General features: G+C 34.1%; 1 long non-coding RNA gene across 1 annotated transcript; it reads left to right on the top strand.

Annotated features, from left to right (window-relative positions):
* The first annotated feature begins 12,470 nt into the window (after positions 1-12,470).
* Positions 12,471-14,437, top strand: LOC138330985 (uncharacterized). The gene is made up of 3 exons (XR_011209639.1): positions 12,471-12,594; positions 12,850-12,946; positions 13,987-14,437. It is a non-coding gene; the product is annotated as an uncharacterized lncRNA (long non-coding RNA).
* The last annotated feature ends 2,933 nt before the right edge of the window (positions 14,438-17,370 follow it).

Here is a 17,370-nt window from a genome sequence, read left to right as displayed (position 1 = left end):
TTTAATCGTGTATATATATGTATGATTAACACAAAAATAATATAAAATAATTTAATTTGCTTTTGGCGCATGCGCAATCAGTGCTTCATTCCATACAGGACAAAGTGCCACAGATATGTTTCGGGATACAATTATCTATTTTTGATATTTTCCTCTTGAAGTAAAATTACAAGCTCAATTTTTTAATGGTGACAAAGGTGTAAATAAGTTACTTATAACTTTTGTAACTGAAGAGCAATTCGTCTGCTCCAGTTTTCGATAGAGAAAAAATACCGTTTGTCAGCGGTGGAGCATCTTTAAACTAAAGATCCTGTCAAATGAAAGTGTCGCCTTAAAAGTTTACGATATATCTGCGGTTGTCTACCTTTGTGCGATGTGATATTCACTTTATAATATTATGGCATGCAAGCTTTCAACTATATCATTTTAAAACACGTAACAACAAAACAATGAGAATTCATCCTTCCCTAAAAAATTGTGTTTTTTTTTCTATTTCCGTGTGTGTCAGTATAATCTTACCGTTAGTTTTTTTATCATTCACAAATACACGTACCTGGAAAAGATTGCCCATAATAAGGCCGTCGATCAGGTGTAAGAATATCTGATAAAATAAAAATGAATTTGTTTATGTATAAAACAAATAAGTTAAATAATGGTTTTGTAAGCATTATTCGCTATGACCGCACCTTTAACTATCATTTTACCAATTATTGAATAAACAAACTTCACAAATATACGTACCTGTGAATGGTTCGCCGTTCGCCGTTCAAGTTATTGGGATAAGACAAATGTATGGTAATAAAAATCTGGTTTTGTTTTTATGTTTTTCCTTTGCGTACACGAAACATGCCGAACCTGCATTGGTCAATTTGAAATGACAAGGTGAAATGGGCAGGTTCGTTAAGTGGTTCACGGGTCAACTCATAAAAGGGGGGACATACTCCCCAACACGTCCTGTTGATTAAGGAGGTAAGTGAATGTACCTGTTAAAATGCAAAATATATTTATCTCAAAGTAACTTATTCATAACTACAGTAAAATATACAAATTATATTTATAGTAATATACTTTTATTATAATATTCTTTACAATATATTTTTTCGGTTTATGCTTCAGTGTTAAATGCAGAAAATTGTAAAAGCATTTTTGCTCGCCAAAAATAAAATAAAAAAATGAAAAACAGGGAAAAAAAAGATTTTTATAAATCATTTGTATTCATGCAATAACTTTTCAGGTGCGATGGCTATATATGAGATGAAGATAAAGAATAAGGTCATGTTTGGCGCATTGTTTATTGTCATTGGTTTTACCACTGTACTGGCCTATAGCGACAATGGTGAGTAGAAAGTACTGCAAACCAACTATCTTTCGGGGGTGATTTACTTTCGCGGTCCATGTAAATTCGCGAAAATTTATCTCTTGGAGCTAAAATTTAAATCATTATGCTGATATGAATTAATGTTAATCTTCTCGAAATTGTTTTGAAATGGATATCGTAAAATTACAGCCGCGAAACAGAGTTGGTTTACTGTACAGTATACTGTAAATGTACTAATCTTAGCTCGGTCAAACTTTAGCGCAAATGCGGAAAACTGTGAATTATATTTATTATCGGAGATATAAATTAACACTGTTCAGTGGTTCAATACCTGAAATATTCCTTTTCAAAATGTATACTTAACATGAATAAGCTCATTAAAGATAATAACACCTTATTCTTCAAAGCAATGAAAAGATATTCAGCAAAATTTACAGCAAGAATAGGACCTTAATTCGGGTCGACATTCACTCAGCAATTTTATTTTGACATGATAATTTACTTAAAAAATAATGTCTTTAATGCGAAAAGCGCTTAGATAAAAATATTTACATTTTCACTGCAGTTCCACTATGTAACCTTACCAAACGCAATTTGCATTCATATAGTCTATGACCTTCTAAGGGATCAACCAACTAAATAAAAAAAGACCTTCGAAATGGCCCCTGTGTATACAAGATTGAGCCCAGGATAGAATTTTAACCCGGCCGCTGATTGGCTGGCTAATTATGAATTTCAAAAGTAAAAATGTTTTCTGACAGTCAATTATTCCTAGATAACCATAATATCAATTTGGAAATTCATATTGAGATTTAGGTTCAAAATATCAATTTTGATAATGAATAGGTAAAAACATTAGAATTTCCGGATATCTTAGTGCAAAATGCGCCTGATTTCAATAAAGCTACCCTGGTTGGAGTTTGAGCAGAAGGACCCAAACTTTTTTTTCTATCTAGTGTTATATGAGAACCTAGACTTTAATTATAGAACACAATACCTAACTAATATTTCTTTGTTTTAATAATACAGTACAAAACTTTAACAAAGTTTAACACTGTGGTCTATGTAAAATCATTTAGTTGGTTGCTCTCTTCTAGCGTTTATTATGACATCATTATCATTGTAACTTTACAATTGTCGTTCCAGTGATCACGGAAAACGATTGTTCAAATTGCTGTTCTATTCATGACGATAACGAATGATAAATTCATTATAGATGCAAAATCCCTTAGGACTTCATCGTAAAATTGTAACCAAATGTAAATATAAGCCAACTGAACAGAGGCAAATTCAATATGAAGCGCTAGCTCGCTTCATTGAATTTGCCTCTGTCAAGTTTCATTCATATTGGCTATGAATGCCAACTGAAAGACGATCAATACTTAACTATCGCTAGAATAAATAGGTATACAGAATATAAATGAAATGTTGTCCACTTTGTTATTTGATTATTTCAGAAGTACAATTGACCACTATTGGAAAGTAGAACACTTTTTTTTCGAAATCAATTAATTAGGAATATTTTACTTGTTTTTCAACGGTAACATTTTGAAGTCATTTGTAGAATTATGATTTTTTGTGGCATTAGGCCTTCATTTTCCATCGTAAGTTTGATTATTATAATTATTGGTACCATTTTTTGTCCCCTTTTCTGTTGTAATTATCCTTGCTATCTTTTTTTTTCATTTCGTGGAATATAGACGGCTCGCCTTCTCGGATAACACGCAGCATTAGACATTGGGTGCCGAATACCAATCACAGGAGGCACATGGTGCAAAGAATGGATATTGGTCATGGTAGGTATTTTTGTTGTGAACTTTATCAAACAACCAAGAATGTCCATTTCTGAATACGTTTAAAGTGATGCGATAATAAAGATAAAGTCGCGAAAAAATCTTTCTCCAAATAAAGCAATAGTAACGATGTGACCATTCAAAAATATCCAATGCTACTAAAATAGGTTTAATATTCGGAACGCATTTAATTTCGAGTGTGATTGTTTTGAAACAAGCATGCACACAACAATGCATAGACGTACAATGTATTTATTATATGAAAACATATAAATGTTTGTATTGTGTAAGCATAATGTCCAAGGCGGATTTTTTTATCAATATTAGATATTTTTTATTGCTGTACATACATACATGTATAGATCAAGATTTCATAGCTAAATGCAATGTATTTTTTAATATTACAGCGAGATCCTGGCAACCGACATCACTGAATGTAAACACTCAAATGCACCTCATGCGGAATCGCCCTCAGTGGATCCCTCGGATGAATCGAGTCCCCTTCCAAAGACGCATGATGCATATGGTTGGCGCAAGAGCACCTTTCACCTGGAGAAATGTCCATCCAACATCCATGCCGGCTAGATTTCCGAGCATGTTTCCGGGGAATGCGGGTCATAGCTTTCCTGACATGATTTTACCCTGGCAATCCTTTACTCCAACATGGAGCCGAATGATGCATTTGGCACCATTCAGAATGCAGCGATTTCCGATTAATTTTGGTCGTGGGAATTGGCATCCAATACCGCCATCACAGAATCAGCACTGGATGCCACTCACTATGCAAAGATTTCCAATCCTTTTAAGACACGGCTTCGGAGGCCAGGGGCCAACCGGAAGTGGTGGAGTTCAATCCAGTACAGAACCGTCTGCTGGGAAGGGACCTCGAGGGGCGACCCCGTTTGATGATAGACGATGAACACAAAAAACAAAACAATTTTTCATTCTAGCAAAACAATAATTTTGTATGATTTGTAATCGTAAAACAAATATCTACATTTCTTTGAGTGTCCAAATTATGTGTTTTTAGTTCAAATAATTAAAAGAAAATAGCAGAAAATATCTTTAACACTATCATAGTCATACATAGTCATACATAGTCAGGCAGGTCATACTTGTCGTCATTTTGGTTTGCTTGATAAAGAAAGTAATTGAAAACAATGTTTGTTTTTCATTTTTTTTTCGTCGTTAATTCTGTAGTAGGTATCGCGATAACAAAAGTGATTTACCTTAACAATATTCTTTGGTACTGATCGTAGGTCGGTGATTTTCCATTGGATACCGAAGTTTTTTTTACAATTTAACACTAGGCATGTCTATGAAAGATCATAATTGTTGAGAGCATGTTACAAGAAATCAAAACAAGCTAAATAAATCAAAGAAACAGTATTTAGTAAAGACAGCCGATAATAGATAGCTTAGGAAGTACCTAATGAAAAAAAAGTATGGTCATGTGACTTTTTCAGTCGAAAACAAACATGGCTAGTTGTGGTATAGTGTAAATTATAGCGGTTATCTCATCTTAGCCCTCCTCGTGCCTGGAATACTGACCTTATGTATCATTGCTTTGATTGTTTTATCTGTATATCGTTTATACAGCCATAATGAAGTTGGAGCGAATTCGTGATTCTGCTGACATATTAACATTGGTTTTGCGCTAAAATTTGATTTCGCCGAAATATATATGTGTAGAGTAGAGAGTGCGTTATTCAGTTTGAGAAGATGGAATTTCTACTAGTTGGCTGTGATTTGATGTGGAAATAAATTCAGTCAATATTTACCAATGTACTCCAACATAACGACTTTCAGCCAATATTTTTGTTTCATTCATGTAGGAATTTGTAAATAAAAACAAATAAATTCTTTGTGGAAAATGGTTTTGATTAAATGGTGTGTATCAGGGTTTTTTACGTAAACACATAAGTACTGCCTACAGCTAGGAATCGAAGTCGGGACCTCTGGCTTACTAGTCTGACGTTCATCAACCGATCGAGCTCAAGAGAAGTTCATAGGTGTAAAATATGCGGCTAGTATTGACCAGGTTTACAACAATACTAAATGATACTTTAAGTAAACTATTATTTGAGACATCACCGTGTTACAGTCGATGTTGCTGCTATACTTAATTCCCTTATTTTCATAACATAATGGATATTTGCATAGGCATGAGCTTTTTCAAAATATCTCAATAAGTGTTTTATCATTAAACGACACCACGAGTAATATAAATCCGGGTAGATGATTGATTTACTTAAATACCGGATATATCAACACTGTTTTCATTATGCTATGTAGTTGTTAAAATCGATCTAAAAAACGGATAATTAACCTAATTAACGTTTAGCAATGATACATACACTTTTCTACCTTTTTTAACAGATTAAAGCTTCTACGCCATCGGAAGAGATTTATGCACTACCGGTGAGGGTAAAATTTCACTGTCTTACCCATTGGCAAGACAGTCTGCACACGTAATATTTCAAATATATATATATATATAGATTCTTGTTTGTCACAGTGCAACGAGTTTTACAGAGTACAAACTACAATAAAACTCTCCCATTGATAAAGTTAGTTAATAAAGATGTGTCGTTGATTTTTCGAAATTGCGTAGTCTATTTTTAGTTTTAATATCTTATATTGGGGGGATTACAATGGTAGAAAATGGATCATTTCCTACCTAACGTAGGACTGGGAGATTTCTATTCTCGGAGGAGATTCACGAGAGTCTAACCTCCGACAAACCACAGGTTAAACACCATTGAATCTCCTTTCTCAGGTAAAGATTACCCTGTTCTATCCTGAAGGTGGTATTCCGTTTCCAAAGATCACTAACAAAGATTCCCTTTGTATTGAATGAATTTGAATTGGTTTTGAATTTCAAAGACAAAACAAAAACTGAATGTGATCACGTATACACTGTAATCGGGACAGAAAAGAATATGATATTTCAATGCATCTCAATAACATCATGTTTCTAATATCTTGATAAAGGGCTCTAAAGATGGATACAAATTGTAGATTTCTAATGGTTGAAATCATGATCACTTGGTTGCAATGTCATCTATTGTTGTTTCTGAGCTTTAACCAGATCATGGGACCATTACCTGTAACTGTCCTATATGCTACCTTTTACTGTGTTACATATTTCCATAATTAGGTTAACTAAACGCACAACACACAACAAGGAATATTCCGTTATTTTTAATCCAAAATACAAAAAAAAATCCTACATACCGAATATGAAGAAAATTTAATCCTGTATTGACGCAAAATCATGTGCATTCGCAGCATTTCTGTATGTCCAGGGTTTTCCTCCTTTTTATACATTTACTACTTAACACATATCTACAGCATTAACTCCAATACTGTTTCCTGACACTGTCCAGTTCTGTACACCAATTCGATTTAAATGTTTTGGTATTGTTTCAACAATAATTCACAAATGGTTTCCAGTTGTACATTTCCCTAAAGGATATTGTTCTCTCTCACACATATTGTTGGCCTAAATTTTTATGTTTATCTCACCAGCCTAGATATCAGTTACTAAGGGCCACATTCGGCCAGATGATTTGCCATTTTACGTTCGGCAAATGTAGCCCTGTATGTGCCGAGGTTTCTCCACAGTCTCCTAATTAGGTCAATACAAGAGGGTAATATATATTTAGATAAACGACAAAATGCATTTCCGGTTTTGAATGTCTGATTTTTGAAAAAAACTAGGTAAAATTACGTATTTTCATACTTTCAAAAATCATATCAAAACATATAGATAGAATAAGAATGGTCATATCAAGCCATGATATAATGTTTAAACCTTAAATTTATGGGGGGGGGGAGGAAAAGAAAAGAAAAAGCAAAGTTTCTAATCTCTATGTATATATGATTATGAACATACCGATGGATACACGTGCAATGTAAGTGTTGAACAACAGCAAATGTCCTTTGACGCTATCGGCCGGTGTAACGTTGAAAATTGACCTCCGTTGAAAATTGACCTCGGGTCATTTTTCAACGTTGAAAACGGACCCCGAATGCCGTTGAAAATCGAACATGCCGTTGAAAATTGTCAGATTCGAGGGTCAATTCTCAACGGCAGGTCTGTTGAAAAATGACCGTTGAAAAATGACCTTGGCAAACTCTCAACGAATGGTCTGTTGAAAAATGATTTTATTACAAACACATATATAGCGCAAATATAATTCTCGAATTCTGTTATCGACATTCCTAATATAAGCGCCCCTTCTGTGTTGATGTTTAAATTAGGTAATCACCGCGATTTGAATTGAAATTTTGTATTGTTATCTTCGTAACAAATACCTCATTTAAATATTTAGGTGCTTGTGTGTTTATTACGAAGAATACGGCATTTCAAAACTTTCATTTTTCTATAGACATTTTGTCCGCCCGTCCGTGTAGATACTGTTAAGTGTTCTCAAACTGAGGAATTGCTATATAACACTGAGGTACATGTAACGCAGTAAATAGAAAGGAATGCTGTTATATACTGCATGCAAAGTTTGTACTGTGTGATGTTCACTTCCGAGTATCAGTGGATAGTGTTACAAAACTATAATTATGAGATATTATTAATTTGTTTTTTAATTTTTGTTTTATGATTATATTTTCGACGACGATTGATTTTACGTAACAAATTGTATCTGACAAACAACTGAACTCGCCTTATGAGGGTTGCGTACATGAACACAATTTGTAGGCATTAAAACAAAAACGAAAATCAAAACAAGTCTGCAATCTCTAGCGCTTTCGCAGCTATCGCTGCTCTTCAGGAGATGTTTAAGTTATATAAACATAACAAGACCAACAAGACCACTCAAGTGTTAAGGTTTTTAATACATGTGTTCGTGACAGATGCGCGTGCACATATCTCTTATGAGTATGTACTTAAAACTATTTCGACGTTTATTACAAATATCTTTGCGAGACTCAAATTCACACAATATTTTGATAGAAGTCCCTTATCTAAAACATTCAGCTTACAAGTACTTCAACTTAGCAACAACTTTTGAGCGAAAATCTCGGTGTCACATAGAAGGTTAAACACACTCGGATCTATCGTTCCGTTATCTCAATTTTGTATGAAACATCTGTGTACGAATTCACAAAGATATCCTGGACATGGCCTTGCTCCATACAAATATCCTCGTCGTGGTGATTGTCCACAAGAATAGCACACAGAGTCCCCGAGTAAACTGTGCTTTATTCCATTGTATGGATTCTTTATCAAATCAATGTATTGGGACATGGAGTCTGGGTGATAATTTTTTACTCTTATGCCAAACTGAGCGGATTTAACATCCTGTCATTTTCTGTCCACCTCAGCTCATTTGGTAAATTCACTCCAACAACAGATAAATCCAGTTCAACTGGCACCTCAGCTCTAATGAGAAAGGGTCCATTTGGGTAAACTTGTGATTCGCCGTTCTGTATGCAAACAGGACAAAATCCAAGTTTTCTTCCTAGTCGTTTGTATATGACGAAATCATTGTACATAGTGTCCTGTTATACCTCTCTGTAAGGCCCCCGGTCTGTGGATGATAAGGCGAAGCTATTCGATGCTGTATCCCATTCTTTTGCAAAGAGCTTCTTTTATTACGTTGCAAACTTCGCGCCCTTGCTCGGTAATAAGTTTTTTTGGAACACCATGATTTTAGATGAAATGTACATTCTTACTTGGAATAGCTTTAGCGTCCACATACTTTATCAGGTATTTGGCGAATGTTAATATATATTTATTCCCTGCTATACAAAAAAACATGAATTATATACCTGGGTATGGATCAGTTTTGTTGTGATTTGCGTATGGTTGTGTTGTGATGTTGTGTTTTTGTATGTTGTTGTTTTGTGTGTGTGAGGTTGTGTGTTGTGTTGTCGTGTGTTGTGTTTGTGTGTTGTTATGTGTTGTGTGATGTATTGTGTGGTGTTGTGTTGTTGCTGTGTGTTGTTGTTAGTTTTGTGTGGTGTTGTGTTGTTGTGTGATGTTGTTGTATGCTATTGTGTTGTATATTGATGTGTTGTTTAGTCGTATGGTGTTGTGTGTTGATGTGTTGTGTCGTTGTATATTGTGATGTTGTTGTGTTTTTGTGTAGTGATGTTGTGTTGTGGTCGTATATTGTTGTGGTAGTGTGTTGTAGTGTTGTGCGTTAAGATGTGGTGTGTTGTTGTGTTGTGTAGTGTTGTGTTGTGTGATGTTGTGTGTTGTATGATGTGTTGTTGTGTGGTGTTGTTGAGTGGTTGTGTTGTGTGTTGTTGTGTGGTGTGCTGCTGTGTAATGTGGTGTTGTGTGTTGTTGTGTGTTGTGTTGTTTGGTGTTGTGTTAAGGTTTGGTTGTATGTTGTTGTGTTGTGTCGTTTTGTGTTGTTGGTGTTTTGTTGTATTGCGTGATGTGTGGTTGTGTGGTGTTCTGTTGTCGTGTGTTGTGTTGTTGTTTTGTGTGATGTTATGTTGTGTGGTGTGGTGTTGTTGTTTTGTGGTTGTGTTGTGTGTTGTTGTGTTGTGTGTTGTTTTGTTGTGTTATTGTGTGTAGTTGTGTGTTGTTGTGTGTTATGTTGTTGTGTGTTGTTGTTGATTTGTTGTGTTGTCGTATGGTGTAGTTTTGTGTGATGTTGTTGTTAAATTTTGTGTTGTGTGTTGATGTGTTGTGTTGTCGTATGGTGTTGTTATGTGTTGTTGTGTTGTGTGTTTTTTCTCTAGGTTCTCTGGCTTTCCACTACCTCCTTAACCTGGCATGTTTTGAAATGACCTTGACTGTTAATAGGACATAAAACAAAAATAAACCAAACCAAACTAACTAATGCATTTGTCCGACAACCTTTTCGTTAATTTCTGCACTTATTTGCTTCATAATATCTTATATAGATAGAAAATGTACAAAAACATCTTCGCCTTTAATAGAAATATTGACCTTGATTCATTTTTTCCAAATTAAGACAGATAAATCGAGTCGACTGAGGCCAGTCATCGGGAAAGTTGGGTTACGTAATAAAAAAGAAACGAGTTCTTATGGGGTCACCTTTCAACGGAATCCATTTTCAACGGGTCGGTGTGAAAAGTGCACTCAAAGTTCAGTTTTCAATGGTTTTTGGGGTCATTCTTCAACATTAAAAAATGATCCGAGGTCAGTTTTCAACGGGGGTCCATTTTCAACGTTACACCGGCTAATATTAGGACAAATATAGGTCAGTCTATAATCTCAAATGAGACTCGGATCGAAACATTAAAAATAACAATAATCTTCATCGGCTTGAATCATCATGTTGGTTACAGGCATTATACCTGCTACCCCAATGCACGGTCGTAAAGGCGACTAAATTTGGGATCATAATAACAGACCTTTTACTTCCTAACGTCCCCATTGACAATACCTTATTTTTGACCACGAGATGTGAGTTGAGACAAACCAAATCTGTAGTTTCTGCTCTGCTTAGAACTTAACATAAAGGAAACCACTGGTTTGCCCGTATTTTTAATATAACCGGGTGGGGCGTGCTTGTCTTTGGTAGTATGTATCAATGAGCACAATAAAAAGAACAGGATTCCTACTAATACAAAGATACACAACATATAGCCACCGCATTCTCTCAAAACAAATGGTCATTCACACACGAAACGCACTGCATGCATGTGTGACAGCCCTTTAATGACCATAGCTGCTAATATGTTTTTAACCATATCAACAAAATTACCCCTGGTTTAAATACAAATGGTGTCAATTTAAAAGAAAGAATACACTTCGGGAACACCTAGGGCGGGTATTATTTAGGTCGTTGAGAGTACAGGGTTGTTACACTATAGAAATGTTAAATGAATAGTTAATAAGTTGTCTACGTTTGTCATACTCCATAATTACAAGCTCTCTCTGTTCGTATCTCAATCTAAAGTAGACCTACATGTAGATGTGTATGGCGGCTGTCGTGGATGATGCTAAGAACGGCACTTTTATTAAAACCAGATTTTCAACTACAATCCGAAAATCCTCTTTCACCCTACAGGGAAGATATGATTTTAATGAGATTGCAGAGGACGAATAATTTTCATAAACACTTGTTTCTATTAAAACTGTGGTGTTTGTTAATTTGTATTGCTCCCTGAATAAAAATAATATGTGTGTAATATAGTTAATAATCTGTAGGTGAGATAGCCAATACCAATGTCATGATTGAAAAGAATATAGAAACGGCGAGGACAATATTTGATCTTATAACCGTCTATCCACAATGATGATAAAGAGAAATTGAGACATTACAGAGATGACTGACTACCAAGCTGGTGACGTGGATTCGAAATACTTTCTAAATAAGAGTAGGAAATTTCGAATAAAATTGAAATCTTTTATTTTGAATTAAATATATACATGTAACTGCTTAACATCATTCATAAGCAAATTATTATGGTGGCTGATATGTGCCATTTTAACGTTCATTCGTTATTTCGCCTTACAAAAGGGATAATAAAGAAATGGCGCTTATCAACCACCAACATTATTGATTATTTGCGAGGTCAAAGATACACTTCATTTCAGAATATTTTATTTAACATATCTAAGCAATATAAAATCCAGATACCTTTAAATTATTCTAGTATTACGTATACTTAAACTGAAATAAGAGATTCACTATAAGTTTTTTGTTAGAAAGCCCCAAACTGGTGTTTTTAATGATTAAAAGATATTTATAATTATGCGTAAGTGCGTCGTTGATGAAAAAAAGTCTCATTGACTTCACATCATTTTCATTTTTTATCAATTAATATATCGTTCAAACAAAATATTGGATAAATGGACAAAGGATATGGTCACAAGACTGTTGCTACTACATGTTTTAGATTAGAAAACCAAAAAAACAAACATGAAATTTACAGTATCGCATCATTTACAAAGCGTAGCTAACACTGTGATTTTCCTAATTAAATTTATATCATTTTTCAGTTCATTGGGGCGGTAAATTTACCTTTATCAATTGTCGTGATATCCTCGTACAAGAAAGATCACATATTTGCTAACAAAATAATTAGACAACACCGTCCACGTTAAGAAATTTTATTACGATCATCATGTAAATGATGGTCTATAAAGCAAACCAAATATGTTCCAATCCTATGTGAAAACGTATTAACATAATCAGACATGTTATCCCTTGATTCACCCCGTACGTTTGAGTTTACTAGCTTATCTACAACAAAACATGTCCGAGCGGTCAGAACAAACACATATGAAGGTCACGATTTACTGCTGGACATGTCCGAAGTTCTGTCCAGTGGACGGATATGAAAACTTTTATTGCATCAAGCTACATTACATTTCCTTTCTTTCAACTTCATTCACGAATTTTCTTCACACACAGAAACTGGACAGGAAATGTCAAAAATTTAGACTATAAAATGTTTGACCAGTGTCCGGGAGTTCACTGCCGTCCAGACTGTTTCAACCTGTCGATATCCTCACTGACCATAAGCTAGATCATGGTAAGTAAATTACAGTTAGGACATAATTTACTAATTGTTTGCTTAAAATTTTCAAAAGGCTGATTTAATTATAAGGTAGTCATTATAAAAAAAAATATAGAAAATGTCGTGGTACTTACATTGTGCATTTGAATAAATGTCCTTCTATATAGGAATGTAGATAAGACAATTGACTGAAATAAGTTATATATATACGTAGTGACATGAAAACTATAAAATTTATCTTTTCAACATATCTTGTATTTATGTTTACAGAATATAGCGGGGAAATGTGTTTGTCTAGCTGTGGTGTTATTTGTCATCCTGTCGTGCTCGACCGCCTGGTCCCAGGACATGTGGAGGGGAGATAGAGGTAAGTTATTTATAGAAATCAATGTCACACATGTCACGCGTGTCACACACGTCATACGTGTCACACACGTCACACGTGAGCTGTAAAGCATTATTTTATAATTCAAATTAATCCCGTTTCTTGTCACTGATACGTTTTCGTGATCAGAACTGACAATCAGAACTTCAAATATAGGATAAGTCGCATCACAATAGTAAGAATTATTTTTTTTGCATCATGACAAAGAGTGCTGTAAGTATATATGTTGTTGAAATCAATGTCAAATGTGGGCTGTAGAGAACTGTTCTTTAATTCATATTAATCCTGTTCAATTCTAAATTGACACATTTGTTGTTTTTTTTTTACTCAGTAATACTTATTTTCAATTTTTTTTTGTCTTTTATTAAATTATCACAAATAAAGCATGCTGTATGTATGTTATACATGATAGAAATTGATATCACACATGAGCACATGAGCTGTGAAATGCTAGTGAGATGGAAACTTTGATATTTTTCACGTGTGCGAAGAACGTGTGAAAAATTTCAAAGTTTCCACCTCATTCGATGAAATAGTACTGGTATTCATCAAGAAACAAGGAATATTTTCTATTTATTACATTTTTCGCAGTGAAATAAAAGGTTTTATGTTGAAAATATCAGTGATATTTTCACTCGCTTTTTCACTAATCTGAATGCAGTTTTGACAGTTTTGACATTGACATTTTGATTTTTACGTCATTATTTGTTCACAAAATGACGACGTCATATTTTTGTGTAGAAATTATGAATTTATGCTCACATAAAAAATGTATACACTTATATATGGCGGTTATCGAAGGCGAAACAGGAGACGCTTATTTTTCCGATACGTCCCATTGCTATACTGTGGAGATACCTCCTATCATTGTTGGATATATTTTGGAATTGTTTGAAATTATTGAATGATTATAGTTTATAAGCAATGACGTAACAATCAAAGCTTTTTTCCGAAGAAAGAAAGCAAAACTGTAAAACACTCTACATTTGTCTGGTTGTCTTATTTATGTTTCTTTGTTAAAGGTGAATGGCAGTTCAGCTACAAGGGAGACGACTCGAGCATGCGTGGAATGGGCCGAGTCTATTTCCCGTTTGGTAACATGATGATGGACGGAGGAATGTATCACTGAAAGTATTGGATACATTAGCTGAGCTTTATGATAGACACAGGAACAATCAACAGGAATATATATCAGTATATTATGTATAAAAAGCTTCGGATTCTAACCCAAGAGAGATGTTGACAGTTTTTAAGAATGTTCTCTAACAGTTAAAAAAACTGATATGTAATTCCTACTTAATTATCAAGCGTAGAATGTTTACCAGTAGTGTTATTTGTGTCCATTTATACCTATGCTGTTTTCGAGCTGATGGATAGGTTGGAAACAAAGTATAAAACTAGGTAGGATTTAATAGTTATCACGTTATTGATTGAGATCATTATTTTCCTAATAACCAAACATCATCTGTTAGAATGGCATGCTTTATGTAGAATAAACAAATTAAATTGTACATTATGTTTATTTTGTGTTACGTCTTCTCGATGGTACATATACCGAGAGTTTATTCGAGCAATTAGCAATCGTCTTTTATAATTGTTAGTTGCCATGTTACTGGTTTTGTTCTTCTTAGAGTTAAGAGCTCATCTCAAGATTTATCGTCAATCAAAACAATCTTAATTAACCAGCTACAATTTGATTGGCTAGTGCGAAGGGAGATTGTATTGGCCAACATGAAATTACATTTAAAGCAATATTTAGTTTAGTTTTGTTACGAGATTTGTTTAAATAGGATGGCGGCTTGCATTCTCCCATACTTTTCATACTTGACAGGGTTATCCCGCGGTTGCTAGGGAAATGATACATTTTAACTCTGTCTTTTGTCGGGGAAGGGAAGCTCACACACGGTAATCAATAACGTGACTTCCTCATTACATGCGGGACTATTGTCGGCGATGTTAATTTTGGCGCATTGCGACGTTCCTATGATGGCAGCGCTTTTGAAGTGTTTCTATTTGACTGCATTTTCATAATGTTTCATTCGGCAAGCCTCGGGTTGACAAGCCAAAATCTTTCACTCAGGTTGAGATATCCCTGAAGGCCCATGTAATATTCTATCACTCTTCCAACCAGTCCTGTTTTAGTTTCCTTCATATTTCATTTATTTCATTGTAAATCTTTTCTGACAAGTCCTCCAAATAAAAGTCATGGTAGAATAAAAGCACCTGATATGTTATGTTTCGTTTGAAATAACCATTATAATGTAGATATCATGTTTGTCATAATTCTATTTCATAAACCGAAATAAAAGAAAAAATCGCTGGGTGTTTCCAATAATTGTAAACATTAGAGAGAAAGCGTATAATAACGTATACCATTTATGTTGTTATGAAGAAAAGTCTTTATGAGATATAGTTTACCCCATTAACAGTTTACATTGATATATAATGAAAGCGTGTTTGACTTTTATATTTTTGTTATAATTAAGAGGAAGCTACAGAGAACACACTGGTGAACACACTATTCTATCAGGTGTCGATTTCATTAACAATGAGACGCATTTCCATACATTTGTCTTCATTAACAATGAGACGCATTTCCATACATTTGTCTTCATTAACAATGAGACGCATTTCCATACATTTGTCTTCATTAACAATGAGACACATTTCCATACATTTGTCTTCATTAACAATGAGACACATTTCCATACATTTGTCTTCATTAACAATGAGACACATTTCCATACATTTGTCTTCATTAACAATGAGACACATTTCCATACATTTGTCTTCATTAACAATGAGACACATTTCCATACATTTGTCTTCATTAACAATGAGACACATTTCCATACATTTGTCTTCATTAACAATGAGACACATTTCCATACATTTGTCTTCATTAACAATGAGACACATTTCCATACATTTGTCTTCATTAACAATGACACATTTCCATAAATTTCAGGTCCTGTTTCAGTTTGCATGTAAAATCAATAACTATAGCATTATTTTTCACTACAAGAAGAGGAAAGTAATAGGTTAGGTGAGGCATCCTCGTCAGCCAATACAATGTCTGGACTCTACACTGTAGCTGAGTGGTATACTGTTTGACAATTCTCATTTAAAATAGCATAGTATCATAATATACATAATACAAAATCAAGATAAAAACAGTCCTAGTATAAGTCGAATGGATTCCCTCCTGTGAGATGGCACAGTTTTCACAGCTTTCGACGAGAGAGACTTTCGTCGAAAGGTATTTGGGTCCGTAGCGCCGGTCTTTATGACGTCACCAATTCATTATGACGTCAGCAATTAAGCGCATACATAAGCTTCTCGCTGGTCAACAGTTAATTTATAAACCGGTCAACAGTTTCTGAGGATTTGTATATTTATAACAATTGTCAAGCAATGCCATGTGAAAACAGCCGAAATCACTTTATTTACATTTAAATAGAGAGTCAGTTAACAATACAAAAATGTTTGAACCTGAAAAAATGAAACATTTACAATGACCGCAAGTTTTACTAATTAACAAATATTCTCAAAGCACCTGTAACATACCTTTCCAACTGATATTGGCACAAAAATTATAATTATGTATATTTACCTAGTTGCACGACACTGGCTTTATTTTACCGTATATTTGCACGATATCTGTAAAATAAAATTTTCGAAGTGATTTGCCAATAAATACAACTGACTTGACGATTTCATTCAAACTTTTTCTCCGATAAACATGCTCGTTTTCACAAATGTCTCGGTAGTTTCATTTTTAATCCTAGATAGTTTAATTACATACAGATATATTTATGGAAATTGTGTCTGAAAGGCACAACTAGATCTATATTCAAACTTTGTCTCTACAAAATAGTAGTGTTTTGGTCTTCGGAATCAAAAGATAAACTATGCACATTGTATAGAGGTATAAATTGATATAATACGTTAACGTATTTACAGTAAAACGATAATAACATAAGTTCTGGAAGTGTTTAAACTTGTTTTACTCTTTTATCAAAACTTGCACAAATATTTGTTCGATTAGAATAAATAATAGGTAAATAGTAATACTTACATTTTCCCTCACTGTATTATGCATAATCAGCAACAGTTGTTTGTTAAGAAATGCTTGCCGTCAAACAAGACATATTCAGTGGAGAGTAAGAACAAAAGACCACACCAAACATGTGATTTTGTTAAACAACTTAACGCCATTATTACGCCCTACCGTAAAACTTTAAGTACAAAGAACGGTAGAAAGACGTAGAATTTATGAGCATGTTATTTGTGAATTATGTGGACAAGAATGCAGATTCAGCATGTTTCATGAACTTTTGTTTCAATAAAAGAGAATGTAAAATGATATGGCTTTTACGTGCCTCCTGATTTAAATGGTATCAGAT

This window comes from Argopecten irradians, chromosome 9 (genome assembly GCF_041381155.1).
Source record: "Argopecten irradians isolate NY chromosome 9, Ai_NY, whole genome shotgun sequence".
NCBI classification, from domain to species: Eukaryota; Metazoa; Mollusca; class Bivalvia; order Pectinida; family Pectinidae; genus Argopecten; species Argopecten irradians.
The sequence above is the reverse complement of the archived record's forward strand: the minus strand, read 5'-3'. Positions and strand labels throughout refer to the sequence as shown.